The sequence below is a fragment of the Myotis brandtii genome, unplaced genomic scaffold (assembly GCF_000412655.1).
Source record: "Myotis brandtii unplaced genomic scaffold, ASM41265v1 scaffold28, whole genome shotgun sequence".
Lineage (NCBI taxonomy): Eukaryota > Metazoa > Chordata > Mammalia > Chiroptera > Vespertilionidae > Myotis > Myotis brandtii.
This window is the reverse complement of record NW_005360676.1, coordinates 502,294-516,812: the sequence shown is the minus strand read 5'-3', so window position 1 is coordinate 516,812 and position 14,519 is coordinate 502,294. Positions and strand designations below refer to the sequence as shown.

At 35.3% G+C, this 14,519-nt stretch overlaps 1 protein-coding gene across 1 annotated transcript in view; it reads right to left on the bottom strand.

Annotated features, from left to right (window-relative positions):
* The window catches only part of ADGRL3 (adhesion G protein-coupled receptor L3), a 765,791-nt gene that overhangs the window by 355,892 nt on the left and 395,380 nt on the right, over positions 1 to 14,519 (bottom strand). The gene's annotated exons all lie outside the window — the stretch shown is intronic.

Genomic DNA, 14,519 nt, shown 5'->3' with positions numbered 1-14,519 from the left:
AAAGATGCTCCACATCATATATTATCAGTGAAATGTAAATTAATATAAAAAGATACCAGCACACACCTATGTGAATGGCCAAAATCCGGACTACTGACAACATTAGATGCTGACAAGGGTGGGGAGCAACAGGAACCCTTCATATATTACTACTGAACATATAAAATGGTACAGCCACTTTGGAATACAATTTGGTGCTTTCTTAAAAACTACACATAACCTTACCATAGAATCCATCAAGTACACTCCTTGGTATTTTACCAAAGAGCTAAAGACTTATGTCTACATAAAAACCTGCACAAAGATGCTTATAGCAGCTTTATTCAGAATTAAGGACACTTAGAAGCAACCAAGATGGCCTTTAGTAAGTAAAGAGAGAAACTGTATTCATCCAGACAATGGAGTATTATTTAACGATAAAAAATGAGTTATGAAGCCATAAGAAGACAAGGAGGAACCTTAAATGCATATTACTAAGTGAAAGAAGACAATCTGTACAGACTATATACTGCATGATTCCTACTACATGACATTTTGAAAAAGCTAAAACTATGGAGACAATAAAAAGATCAGTGGCTGCTGAGGGGAAGGGGTGAATAGACTGTGCTCAGAGGATTTTAGGGCAGTGAAAATGTTCTTTCTGATAAAAATTATATTTTTGTCCACACCCATATAATGTAAACACCAAAAGTGAACCTTAAAGTACACTATGGATCTTAGGTTTTATAATGTGTTAATGCAGGTCCCAAAATGTATCATTCTGGTAAATGATGTTGATAATGGGAAAGGTTATATGGGTGGGGCATGGGGTATAAAGGGAATATTTGTTCCTCTGAATTTCATTGCAAACTTAAAACTGCCTTAAAAATAAAGTCTTAAAAATTTCTTACAAGATGCATCAATTAATCCAAAACACTGAGTATCTAAAAAATTAAATGGAAACATGTTCTCTTAAACTTGAGTTAATTCACAATAAATTAAACATATCTTAGAATAACAAAACATTTTTGTTTAAAAGAATAAAAAAGAACCCATCCAAGTAGAACTCAAGAATGACAATGAGACCTATTAGCCAAATTATGTAAAAAAATCATTTAAAATGTTCTCTTTTTTCTAAGTACTAACTGCAAGAAGTAAAAAAGAAAAAAAAATAATAGAAAGTGCTTCATGCAAATTAAAAAAATTACCTATTGAGTGTCTAATATATGTCAAGGTCTGAGCCAGGGATTACTATCACTGACAGATAAACTAATAAAAAGCAGTTTTCACACTCTTAGAGATGTTACATGGAAAAGAGGTGTGAACAAATAAATAAAAAAGGATGATGGAGATGTATCACAACCATAAGGTCACATGGAGAATAGAGTGAACAAGGCTTTTTTTGGCCACAAAATCCCACAGCATGAGACTGTCTGCCCTTAAAAGGCAATTATGGTAACTATGTATACAGGAATCTTCCGTGGGGTACCATTAACCTTCTTTGTTTCAGCCCACAGAGGACAAAGGTAGCCTCTAACAGATATTGTCAATGGCAGAGTGGTGTGTTATGTAACTCACTGTTGAAAGACAACTTCTATTAAAAACATGGAATCTGTATTTAATTACTTTTGCTTTTTTTACTATTCGAAATCAAGACATATCCAATTATTTCCTAATCTTCTGCTTGTTGAACAGCCTTAGTTGGTAGCAGTACCATGACCTAATCTGATTATTCGGTCATAGTAGTTTAAATGATTCAAGTAGTCAGTGAAAGTGAAAAGGTGTCAACTATTCTGACCACTCCTTGTTTAGGGAGGTAAGGATATTATACTCTGAACTGCTCTTTGGATTTGAGCTGTCAGCAGGAAAGTCAGAAGTAATTTATTCAGACAATTCCACTCTCCTTTAATGAGTGTATCATTAGCCTCTGTGAAATACAGATGGTCTCAATTGTTTTTCATGTAATCTGTAACATGAGGACTAAGTAACAATCTAGATGGGTACAAAAATATTCGAAAAGAAGGTCAAAATTAATTAGAACTTAATATAGACTATATGACTGAAGTTTAGAAATTATGGTGGTGAACACATAATTCTGAATGAGAAATATGTAGACACATTCTCTTAATTTAACCCACTATTGAGACTAAAATTTAAAAATCATTTCAAATGAGATTTTATGACCTCTCAGCTACGTGACTTGCTTCAGTAGAGCCTTAAGCAAAATATAATATATTGTATTAATTGGGTAAAATAAATTTCCCTAATGAATCAGTCCTCTTTTGGATAATAAACCTACTTTCCAGAGATTTTAATTTATATTCATCCTTTCCTACCTTGAGTTGCAAATATAACATCTGAAACGTCCTTTCTGAGATCTCACAAGGATATAAGTTTTTACAACCAATTTCAGAACACAGCAGTAATGTTTAATCCTATTTTTGGAGAAAGTTTTTCTAATTTCAAGAAATTGTGTATGATCATTTAATTAAGACATTAAATTATTCACATAAAACATTGAACATCATTCCAAAGTCTTATTTTCTTCTTAAGAAAGTTGGGGAGACCTAAAGCCTCAACAAACTAAGCTCTTTTCATAATCATCACAAAACATCTATCAGCCTTGAGGAGGTCGGAGGAGGGGGAAGGCAGAAAAATATGGTTGAAAAGAAAGGATTTGCAATGTAAGAATGCAAAGACACTTTTGGTTGGCATTCATCCACTTCTGAAACTATTGTATACACATAGAAAAGAGTCTCAAGCTTGTCATTAATCTATTGGTCTGCTTCCAATAACCAGGTTTCATTCTGGGACATGAGATTCCAGTGTGACTGGCTTAGAACCTATGGTCAATTCAACAGGGCACTAAGCCTTAAGCCACCTGATGCTAAAAGAGACCTACTTTACATAGGAGACATAAGTAATGAGACATAAGAGCAGGTTAAGTGAGGAGGGGTGGGGAGGAACTTAATTTACATACTAGAGCTTTTTAGAATAAATTCCCTGAAGTGAGTCAAAGCCTAAATATTATCATTTAAGATTTGTCTTGGCCACTGATTATCTCACTGATTCTGCGTAAACAAACACATGAGCAGAAGCAGCCCTCTATTAAGTAGGGATGACCACATTGAGCCTTTCCTGTTTAACTTAGAGTAATTTATAAGCCTGAATAAAACACTATGTATATAGAATACTTTGTAAACTGAAACTCAGAGAGTATAAACATTAATATTAAATATTTATAGTAGTAGTACCAGTAGATTAAAACATGGTGCACATTGGTCACTTCAGATAAACTCAATTAAAAAAAAGTTTGTATGCCACACCACTGTGAAGCACGGGATATTCTCATTACCCCCGTTCCCTCGTAGGAATTCCTACTCAATCCCCACTTGGCTAGCACAAAACACAACTCATCTGATTTCTATTGCCAAGAAGTCGTACAGTGGTGTCTGGTTTCTTTCGCTCAGGAGTTGTCCATTGTGTGGCATATATCAGTAGTTTATTCTTTTTTATTGGTGAGTAACCTCATTGGCTTACTACAGTTGGCTTTGCCCATTCTCCTATGGATGAACATCTAGGCTATTTCCTGTATTTGGCAATTATCAGTAAAGCTTGTCTAAACATCCTTGTACAAGTATTTTTGTGGCAATGTGTTTTCATTTCTCATAGACAAATACTTAGATTTAGAATTATTGGTTCATAAAGTTGATGTATATTAATTTTATGAGAATGACAGTTATCTAGCCTGACAATTTCTTCCATTAAATTGGAGTTTGGGTACATTTATATTCAATGCAATTATTGCAATGTTTGAATTTAATTCTACTATCCAGGTGTTTCAGGTGTTTAATTTTGTTTCATCCGGTCAGTATTCTGTTTCTCTCTTCCTTCTTTTGGCCTTGTTTTGGATATGGACTAATATAGTATTTTTACTATTCCATTTTATCTCCTCTGCAGACTTTTTATCCGTGCCTGCGTGGTTTGCTAGGGTTACTGTAACAAAGTTCCACAAACCGGGTGGCTTAACAGCAGAAATTGTCTCACAGTTTTAGATGCTAGAAGTGGCAAGATCGAGATGTTGGTTCTTTCTGACGGGTTCAGAAAGAACCTGTTCAAAGCCTTCCTTCAGGCTTCTAATGTTTTGCTGACAATCTTTGCTGTCCCTTGGTTTGGTGAAGCATCGCCCTGATCTCTGCCTTCATCCTGACATGGCATGCCTATGTCCAAATTTCCTCTTTTTCTGGCGCCAGTCATATTGGGTTAGGGCTCCAATCCACACCAGTATAACTTCATCTTAACTCATTACACCTGCAATGATGCTATTTCCAACAAGATCACATTCTGAAGGTCAGAGGGTTAGGACTGAAACACAGGAATTTGGTTGGAGAAGACGGAATTCATTCATAAAAATGCCTCCCGGTGTTGACTTCAGTTAGTGCTTAAAACATTACTATATGTGTCTTTAACTTATGACAGTCTTCTTTCAAAAAATATTGTATAAGTTCATAAGAAAGATAAGAACAATGATCACTCTCAGATCCTTTGTACTCTCACCATGTTTTACTTCTGTATTTGCTGCAAATACAGTACATTGCTATTGTTTTTCCTTAGAGAAATGTCTTTAAAAGGTTAATTATATATAATCTGTACATATTTACTATATAGCCAACTACAAAGAAGAAATCAATGTGTAATTGACCAACTAGCGTATATAAGCAATGGCTAAGAAGAGCTTTGGATATGAATCTCCTGTCTCCTTTACTTGATGCAAGTAAACAAAACTGCTTTGCAAAACCCATGTCGGTTCTTGAATAGAGCATCCCAAGTGGTGAACCCCTTGAGTTCAGTAACACTGGGCTCATGAAGAGGCCCAGGGTTTGGGATTTCTCCCAGTTCTGACCTCAACCTTCAGTGCACTGCTGCACCTCCTCCGGCTCCCTCTTCAGACTTCAATCAGCAGGGTCTCTGCATCTGTGTGTTAGGGGACTTCTCTCTCTCAAGTCTATTCTCCCTCCCCAATGGAAAACAGATGTTGACTTCCTCTGCGAAGAGTACTTACAGAGCTTCTCCCAGTTCTCCCACTGCCCTCAAGGGTAAGCTCTCTTGGTCCTCCCCGCATCACACCCTCAACTCAGCGCCAATGCACCTTAGATGAGGTTGGGGGTGGGTGGGTGAATCCCTTCTGTCCCTTATACTGTGACAGACTGGCCCTGCCACTTGTTCAATGTAAGGCCCAAAATGCAAACGCATTTCTCTTAGTTCCCATTCTTGACACTGACTATAGAACTAGTGTGCCTGCTCTTCTTGGATACACTTTCCAGAACGCATTTCTCTTAGTTCCCATTCTTGACACTGACTACAGTAGAACTAGTGTGCCTGCTCCTCTTGGATACACTTCCCAATTCTCGCCCTCACCCCCTTCTTTCTCATAAGCTCTCAGTGAAAAAAGATAGGAACTAAGTATAGATTCCCCTTGTATCTAGGAAGCCTAAGAATTCTAAACACCTACACCAGCCTACATTCAGCATTAAAAAATTTAAAAGTTCAGCTGTTTTATTTTTACTGCATCTATAGTGACTTCCTCCTCCCACATTTCAAAAAATGAAAGCAGCTGTAGGTTCTGTATATCCTAGGAGAGGTGTGCCAAAGTTTGAATTTTAATGTATTCAATTGCTTTGGGCCTGATCTTTGATGAGCTAAAATAACTGATTTTGTAAAGTATTCAGCTTGCTTTATTATTAGCTAGGGAGGACACTCTCCTGCAACATTCTACATCCTAACTGGAAACAGCAGGCCTATCACTTTTCTTTTTAATTGCCCTTTCTCATGTTCCTGTTTCTTTAACTTTTTGTTTCCCTCCTTCCTTCATGCCTGTGTGTTTTGATGTTCCAGTGGCCTCTATAGAGATTGAAGTTTCCATTTCATTATTTTTTCATAGCTAAAAATTATCAACTGTTTATTAAATGGACACTGTATTAGGGGCATTACACATATCATACCATTAAAAATTCAGAACAACTCTAACAGGAAAATATTTTAATGGTGCCCCCTTTCCAGGTAAGAAAAATGGGTCTGAAGTAACTTGGGCAAGGGCAAAGAACATGGGAGGGATAAATTTAAAACCAGGTGGTTTGACCTTATAAGGAGCTCTTGATTGTTATACTATTTTAACTTTCCAGTATACTAATACCTGCTTCTTGCCTATACATTAGAATATGTGAAGTCAGCACAGGCCAGTGTGGCTCAGTTGGTTGGGCGTCAACTCATGAACCAGGAGGTCACAGTTCGTTTCCTGATCAGGGCACATGCCTGGGTTTTTGGGCTCAATACCCAGTAGGAAGCATGCAGGTGGCAGCTAATGAATGATTCTGATCATTAATGCTTCTATCTCTCTCTCCCTTTCCCTTCTTCTCTCTGAAATCAATAAAAACATATTAAAAAATAATATGTGAAGTCATATGCTTACAGAGCACTGTAACTTAGAAGTGATTTGCAGTCAGCATTAATACTGGGATTCTGCCCATTTTATTTTGCATTATGAAAAGGGGCACTTTCAGAGGTGGGAACCTTTTTTCTACCAAGGGCCATTTGGATATTTATAACATCATTCACTTAATATAATTCATTTAATATAAATTTATGCTGCTATGAAAAAAGCTCCTAGATTTATTGAATTTTGAGTCCCATCTGTGGTTGCCTTGGCAGGGCCAGACCGAATGATTTTGTGGGCCCTATAGTGCCCATGGGCCAAATGTTCCCCCACCCCTGCTTAGAGAGAAGAAACTTGGGACTGTACCTGAAATAACGGTGAAGCCTAAGTATGAGTGCCCTAACAATACCCTCCCTTAAAACCCAAAATCACAACATGGGTCCAGTTTTATCACTTCAGGAATAAGGAAAACTAGCATTTGGAGTCCCAGCTCCAAAACGTACTATGTGTATGAGCACACAATGCATTTGACCCTCCAAAATGCAGTTCATCCTTTTGCTATATAGAACAATATCTATAATCTCCACAGGGTTGCTGCAAAGAACAAATAAGATAATATATGTGAAGAACCATATAAAAACCTGTAAATGACTTTAAAAATGTAAGATATGAACATCAATGTTATTACTGGGAAGCTCCGAACTTTAAAAGCTATCAAAGTTATATCCTTAAGAAAAGCAATGAGCCTATTAAACTGTCAATAGCGTGGACTCGTATTTAGTACATCAATAGCAACTATGTATGGGAGATCAACTAAAGTGAAACTCATTCTGGAAAACCAGGAAGGTCATTTGCCTCAGCCAATAATTACAGTGTACTGATAATTTATACTTGCACCTTTAAGAAAGGCAGTAAGAACTATGTGCAATTATCCTTAGCAAGAGAAATAAAATAGATACAAGAACAAAAAGTTGTGTGGGGGTAATGAAGCTCTGAAATGAGAGGCCATAATTAGCTTCCCGGTATAAAACATCAAGGACCGGTATCTAGGTTAGACTAGGGCACAAGTTCATTTTTATCATGGACTTAACCAGCATGACACCAGACTGTACATCTAAAGGCTACACAAGGACTCTTCCTGAGCTTCCAGGCAGGGGAAGAAAAAATTAAAGTGAAAGAGCAACACAGAAGGCAGTGCTCTCATTGATTTTTCAACAATATATGCTTTGATGATGACTATTGCTTCCTTTTATTAACTTAAAAGAACAAGCTAATACTGAGGGAGATTTAAAGACTCAGTAACATGTTTTCATTCTTAATGTGACTTTCCTCATATATACAGACGTTTTATTTAACGTGGGAAAAATGATTACAGCCTTAAAATTTCGAGACAACAAAAATAACTATTTTTTTCTGGATAAGAATTTTAAAATGGAAAACATTTATTAGTTTCATTATTTTAAATAAAATAATGTATATAGATATAGGAAATAAAAATGACAGAAGCAATGATCAAAATCTATAGCTTGATTTGTCCTATTAGCAATTATTGAGTTCATCTGTGTTTTATAAGAAACTGTCGAGATATTGTTTCATAGTTCCATTATGGGCATCTCACTGATACAGCTATATAAGTCATAGTTTTAAGTAAAATAATACTTTTCTAAATTACTTTTTGAAATCAAGCTTTTTTTCAGGTAATCAATATTACAGTTTAGCAATTAATTTCTGATTTTAATTAAACTCATGTTCTTCTAGTAGTTATTCTAGTCAACATAGGTTTAATAACCACTTTCTATATGCCAATTACATGATGCTATTTCATAATTTCTATTTCAGCAATGTATAGAGACTAAGAAAGACAATAAACGGGAGAAAGCAGTTAAGAATCCCTTCTAAATGTCTCCCTCCGCAACTCCCCAACACCGATTTATAGAATGCCAGTCTCATGAGATGCTAACATACATTCCATGAAAACAGATTCATGGTCTAATACTTTTTAAAGATACTGCCATAATCAACATTAAACATGTTTCTTTGTAACTTCTCAAACTACAAATCTACACTGTAAGTCTCCAAGGGGTGATACAGTATGCCGCTTTCCCAAATTTATTTGACCTTAGAAACATTTTTATTATTTTCCCCAGAACACTCATTAACATCTCACTATATATGACTATTTCACAAAACCAAATTTAGAAAGTGCTGATCTAGGTGAAGTGTCAGGTTTAGGGAGAGGCCACTGATTGAAAATATTGAGAGATGCAAATTCATTAAGCATGGCAAAGAAAAACCTCCAAGAGTGGTGGAAAAGAGCACAAAAGTACTAGTCCAAGGTAATTGCCACATTTATTTTATTTTATTTTATTATTATTTTTTTAGCTTGGGATGTGGGAAAATAATGGAATTATCAACATAGCTTAAGATACTGATAGGCATGCCTGTCATCCAATACCATATCATTTAATCATGCAATAAATATTTATTTAGCATTGCGAATTATTTAGGCTATGAAGGTGGCTAGTGAAGGAAAAACTAGTATCCTGGTTCAACCATTATAGCTTAATTATTGAACGACAACATACTCTAAAATATCATGAAAGTAGACATCTTTCAGGATGCCTGTCCACCTCTTCTTTGAGAACTATGATCTACATGCCTATCCATAAAAAGCACCATAATTCTATATGCACTTTGCACACATTAATACATCTACTTCATGACCAAGATTTACAACCTCGCCCAAGCATTCTTTCCGGAGTGTTTGGCTAGCCAGCCTTGGCAGGGTTTTTAAACTGTAGATACGCAAACATGATTTCTCTGTGACTTTTTTGGCCACTTGCACACATTAGCTGTACAAAATATTTAACACTAAGAAAATTAGAGTAATAAAAAGAGAGGGTTATAAAGAGATTAGGGAAACAGAAGGAGTGAGAGGAAGGGAAAAATGTGTAACTTTCTGGGTCCCTGATGCCTATACTGTTCTTTATTTCAGGACAATATGAAGTCAGTTGACAACACAATGTGTGTTTTTTGTTGTTGTTGTTGTTTTTTAATAAAAAGAACTTTCAATAAGGTATTATTATTTACTAAGATCCTATTACTTGCAGTAAAAAGACATGACTAATACAGAAATGTCATAGCTATTATTACATATATGCAGTTCTAATAATGTCAATAGTAAATACATTACTTCACCTTTTAAGTAACATTATATTAGTTTTAAAGGTTAAAGTATGCCAGAAATATTATGTGTATAAATATACTATAATAATTCAATGCCCAATTCAGTTCAGAAAACTGAGATAAAATACTATTCCAATCTCTATAGCATACTAAGATCCATAGAAATTATAAGTACCTATTTCACAGGAGTAATCTTTCACATTTAAAAAGGTGGGTATGCAAAATACATAGATGAAGAGATCTGTCACTTTGCTCTCACTCTGGGGTGTTAAAATGGCAGCACTGGGAGGCATTCGCCCAAATATTGGCATGAATTCTGTCAACGACTTAGCCTAGTAATTGATGGGAAATCCAGAATGTTTAGACAGAATTGATTAGAATTCGTCTCTACAGAATACCATGCCAACACATGGATACAATTAGGACACATGTTCAATGCAAATGACTCTGATTCTGGCAGTCTGCATTATGATTTTTGGATGAATCCAATTACTTAGACTTTTATCAAAATGGAGGATAAATAAGTAGTTTTGAGACGTTAATAATGGATGGCCCTGAATAAAGATGAATGATGTATGTTGTTAAACTACAACCACAAGTCCACTATGTAATAAAGGGGGTAGAAATAACTAATCTCACTACATCACCATGAAGATAAGCATTAGCTCCGCTAATTTCTAACAGTATCCACATCAATTTTGTATGAATGTTACAAGTTTCCCTTTTGGAAAATGAAAATGAATCTGTTCTATCTCTAAACAAGTTTAAGGCAAAGAGTTTTCTAAAGAGTCTCCATCTGTCTATGGTACGTTTCACTCATTCTCACCTTGCTAATCTGCAAATCATATCATTCTCACTGAAGTCTCACTCCTCTTTTCAGCATCAATTTGTTAGTCAAGTAAGGTAGCAAGGTCTCACATTCCAGACTCACAGGCCACCTTGCAGGCAAGTTTGCATTTGCTTTGTAGAAACAGGTGCATGGACACAGAAAGTACCGCTAACATGCCTTGGCAGCATTTATTCCCAGGGGTTTTATACACAATCAAAAAGAGCAATGTCCGATTCTATTTTTTTTTAATACTTAGATTTGCAAAGAGGACTGTCCATAAGCCATATTTAGAAGTAGGAAGGACTGAGTTTTGGCAAAGCAGTTCCCAACCTATTTACAGCTATCACATTGAGAAGCGAACACTATGATTTAAACTTTTATCCTTCATGTATAATAAAGTTACCATCAGTGAGATGCATACTGTTAAATGAAATTACTGAATGGACTCAGTCATGAGTAAACCATATTATAAATACGATTCCTTAAGAACACCTGTGTTTAAAAACAAATACTTTATCAAAGAATTTAAAATATGCATTCACATAAAAATCATTTTAAATTATATGCTTGTGTCCTGACCTGTGTGGTTCCGTTGGTTCAGCAGGTCAGAGTGCGTAGGGGAGGCAGCTGATCTATGTTTCTCTTTAACATCAATGCTTTTCTCTCTCCTTCTCCCACCCTCTCTCTCTCTCTCTCTCAAATCAATACAAATATATTTAAAAAATATATATGGTGTTACCACACAGCACTGTTTGAACATAATCCCTCCTTTTATTATTATTTTTTTTAGTTACCTTTTGTTTTGCCCACTTTTGAAAGGTCCAAAGCATGCTGACTGGGATGGCCTTTTTGAAAATCAAGATATTGGTGAATAAGTATGGGTTTTATCAGGAAGGTTTGAATGGGATAGACTGAGTCAGGGAAAAACAATTTAGGACCTTAAGTTGGAAAAATAAATCATGTGACGAAGGCAAAATGGAACAGCAGAATAAGGTTTGAAGATCAGACTGGGGCATTTCCTCAAATTGCACAAATGTTACTCTAAACCAGTGATCTTTAACCTTTTTCATGGCACACACAAACTAATTACTAAAATTCTGTGGCACACCAAAAATTATATTTTTTACCCACCTGACCAAAACAATAGGTATAATTTTTATTCATTCACATCAGATGGCTATTGTGTTGAGCTGCTGTCATTTTTTAATTTTTTTATTTGATAATCTAAGGAAAAAGAGGTCAGTGTCCCTGACTAAATAGTAAGGTATTGCATGTTATAAAAATTCTTGTGACACACCCATTGAAAATCGCTTCTCTAAGCCACAGTGAGGTCAGTGCCCCTGACTAAATAGTAAGGTATTGCATGCTATAAAAATTATTGTGGCACACCCATTGAAAATCGCTTCTCTAAGCCACAGTAGGAGAGAGTAATATAGTACTTGGTTAAAAAGGCAGATCATCTAAAGTTAGTTTTTAAAACGTTTACCTATTTAGTAGACTATTAACATGACCTTGATACGATACTAAACATTTTTTTTTATATTTTTTCATTCTGTGATGAGTGTCCCTGACTAAATAGTAAGGTATTGCATGTTATAAAAATTCTTGTGACACACCCATTGAAAATCGCTTCTCTAAGCCACAGTGGGAGAGAGTAATATAGTACTTGGTTAAAAAGGCAGATCATCTAAAGTTAGTTTTTATAACCTTTACCTATTTAGTAGACTATTAACATGACCTTGATATGATACTAAACATTTTTTTTATATTTTTTCATTCTGTGATAAAAAGACTGGAGACTGAACAGCTAGTTTTCTCAATTTTTGCTCAATTCTTCCTGAGAAGAATGGCCTGATCCCAGCTACTTTATGATATGATAATTGAATGTCACAGAGAGAATTCTTGAAAAGGACTGTTTTGATTTCAATTGGAACTCCTTTGCTTATGAGTTATATGATTTTTGGAAAACATTTAAAAATTCTATCTGGTCCAGTTTTTTAAATGGAAGCAAAATGTTTATATCTAAATAAAAACACCAGAATACCTGGCACAGAGCAAATAATTTAAGTCCATGTTAATCATTCTTTTTATTTTCCATCATCCTCATTGTGCTATTATTAGTGTTATTTTCATTATTTTCATCCTGCCACATACATTTTAATGATCAGACTGAATTTCTAAAGTAAGGCTGAAGGGAAATGGGGGGCAATGATAAGAATGCTAAGATATGAGATCTATTAACACTTAATTAGAACATTCTTTTCCTTTAAGAAGTACTTTTTTGGCAATATTTTAAAGAGATACAGTCCCCAAATTTTCTGTTTTGTACACTTGCCTCAAACTTGGTTCTGTTAACTCTCAGAAAATGTTGAAGGTAACACTGTTTTGATATAAATATCTCTACAGCAGCCACAGACATAAAGGCATCCTCTTGATGAATAATTACTGTGGTCTAATTATCTGACTAAAATTTGCTTACAAGTAGAGACACAGATGAAAACAGCCATTTCTTCCACCCTTAGTTTTCATTTGAATAAATTCTGTAGGTAAAAATTAAATGGCCTTTCCCCCTTTTAAAGCAGTAAAGGAGAGGTGCAACTGTTTTTTTCCCTTTAATTTCAAATTTCACTGCAAAAAAATAAAACATCCTCTTGATGAATAATTACTGTGGTCTAATTATCTGACTAAAATTTGCTTACAAGTACAGACACAGATGAAAACAGCCATTTCTTCCACCCTTAGTTTTCATTTGAATAAATTCTGTAGGTAAAAATTAAATGGCTTTTCCCCCTTTTAAAGCAGTAAAGGAGAGGTACAACTGTTTTTTCCCTTTAATTTCAAATTTCACTGCAAAAAATAAAACTACATCAAACACACACTCAAACACACACACATGCACACATTCTGAAACTGCCTTGTTGCACTCAAATTAATTAGTTCTGATGTCCTGGTGACAGCAATTAAAAGGAAAATGAGCTGTTTGGAAGAATTAACTAAGCACTACTGAGCAAAAAAATGTAATGTTGGTTTCCTGGAAAGAGTTAATATGCAAAGATTTTTTTTTAATTAATGTTAAGAACAGAATTGAAATATACAAATTATTTTTGAAACTCAGGCTTTCCTATTCCAGGTATTGAATAAAATTATAAAGAGAATCCCTGTCAACCTAGTAAGCTGTAGTCAATAGCTGGAGAGAGATGGTTTAAAAGAAAAGAGAATCTTCCACCAATCAAGCTGTGAAAAGCAAGCCTTCTCTTGCAGTCTTCGTGTTGCTTAAAATTCTATGCATCTCTTAAGGACAGCAAAATTTAAATTTCTTTCTCTTGTTTCCTGGAGTGAAAATCAATCTCTAGTTTTTATGAAATTGTTTTGCTTACTAAACTATTCAGTAGCTCTCACTCTTAAAAATATGAATGACCTTAAATTATACTTTAAAATGTTAATCGTATGAGTTTTAGGCATCCACTATGAATATTTTCATATTTTCAGTAAAAACACTTCATTAAAAAAACATTTCTAATGAGGTTTGAGTTTTCAACATATGCCCAAGTCACAGTTATTAGATAACTACTAATTATTCTGTTTAAATAATTTAAGTCCATGTTTTCTTTTCCTACCACTTATATTGTCAACATTTAAAAATAAATATCTTTTGGACCATTTTTTCTCAATGTTTAGTTTCCTCATAATTTTCAATGGGATCTTTATTGTATTTCTAATGTCTTTCATTTGATTAAAGAGAGCAGCCAGTATTCTTGAAATGTATATTCCCAGATTCTGTGAGTTACAAATGTCTCTTACCCTTCATTTCTTATAGAACAAGTTTGTTCCTTATATCAAGAATAGAGGCCAGGTGCATGAAATTCATGCACGGGGGGTCGGGGGGATTCCCCTCAGCCCAGCCTACACCCTCTCCAATCCGGGACCCCTTAGGGGATATCCGACTGCCGGTTTAAACCAGCAGTTGGACATCCCTCTCACAATCCTGGACCACTGGCTCCTAATCACTCACCTGCATGCCTGCCTGGTTGCCCCTAACTGGCCCCCCATGCAGCCTGATCGTCCCTAACTGCCCCCCCCACCAGCCTGGTT